Source organism: Myotis lucifugus, unplaced genomic scaffold (assembly GCF_000147115.1).
Source record: "Myotis lucifugus unplaced genomic scaffold, Myoluc2.0 scaffold_145, whole genome shotgun sequence".
NCBI lineage: Eukaryota > Metazoa > Chordata > Mammalia > Chiroptera > Vespertilionidae > Myotis > Myotis lucifugus.
This window is the reverse complement of record NW_005871193.1, coordinates 136,471-137,688: the sequence shown is the minus strand read 5'-3', so window position 1 is coordinate 137,688 and position 1,218 is coordinate 136,471. Positions and strand designations below refer to the sequence as shown.

The 1,218-nt window shown below is 46.1% G+C and overlaps 1 protein-coding gene across 1 annotated transcript in view; it reads right to left on the bottom strand.

Annotated features, from left to right (window-relative positions):
* Positions 1 to 1,218, bottom strand: part of LOC102439028 (lysine-specific demethylase 2B-like) — a 9,920-nt gene that overhangs the window by 3,278 nt on the left and 5,424 nt on the right. The window lies entirely within an intron of this gene.

The window sequence follows — 1,218 nt, the reverse complement described above, 5'->3', positions numbered from 1 at the left end:
GTAGTCAGCTGAAGATCCAGGCCAAGGCTCCTGGTTTTCCTTCAAGGCTGCCGCCACAGCACAAGGGGACAAGCCCGACCCTGCCTGGGAGAGGGAGGTGGGGGGGGGGGACCCATCCCCAGGGGTCCCCCCAGGCCCAGGCCCAAAGGGTCTCTGGGGTGAAGCCAGAAGATTCTTAAGCTGTAGAATATTTTAACGTTGATGTCGCAATGCAGAGTGATGCCTTGTAGATGGAACTTGCAGGTGGAGCCCAGGGAACCTCTCATTGCCTACCTGCCTGCCTGCCTGTGCTTTGGTCGGAGGAATTCTCAGTGTGATGATGGAACTGTGGGAAATGTTCAAGTTTGAAGTGCCTTAGGCAAATGCTTGGTGAAGCAAGTTGGGGTGGGGATGATTGGATTGTGCTGCAGTCTGGTGGGGTACAAGTTAGTCATGCCCAAATTCTGTTCGAAATGGCAGGTGTATACAGGAAACTCATACAACTTAACAAAAGGAAGATAAACAATCCAATCAAAAAATGGGCAAAGGACCTAAATAGACACTTTTCGAAGGAGGACATACAGAAAGCCAAGGGACATATGAAAACATGCTCAAAGTCACTAATCATCTGAGAGATGCAAATCAAAACGACAATGCGGTACCATCTCACACCTGTCAGAATGGCTATCATCAACAAATCCACAAATGACAAGTGCTGGTGAGGATAAGGAGAAAAAGGAACCCTCGTGCACTGCTGGTGGGAATGCAGACTGGTGCAGCCACTGTGGAAGACAGTATGGAGTTTCCTCAAAAAACAAAAAATGGAACTCCCATTTGACCCAGTAATCCCACTTCTAGGAATATATCTGAAGAAAACAGAAACACCGATCAGAAAGGAGATATACATCCCTATATTCATAGCGGCACAATTTACCATAGCTAAGATTTGGAAACAGCCTAAATGCCCATCAGCAGATGAGTGGATTAAAAAACTGTGGTACATCTACACAGTGGAATACTATGCTGCGGTAAAAAGGAAAGAACTCCTACCATTTGCAATAGCATGGATGGAACTGGAGGGCATTATGCTAAGTGAAATAAGCCAGTCAGAGAAAGACACATAAATATCACTGATCTCACTCATTTGTGGAATATAATGAACAACATAACCTGATGAACCAAAATAGGTCCTGAGACAGAGAAGCACGGAACAGACTGTCAAACCTCAGAGGGAAGGTG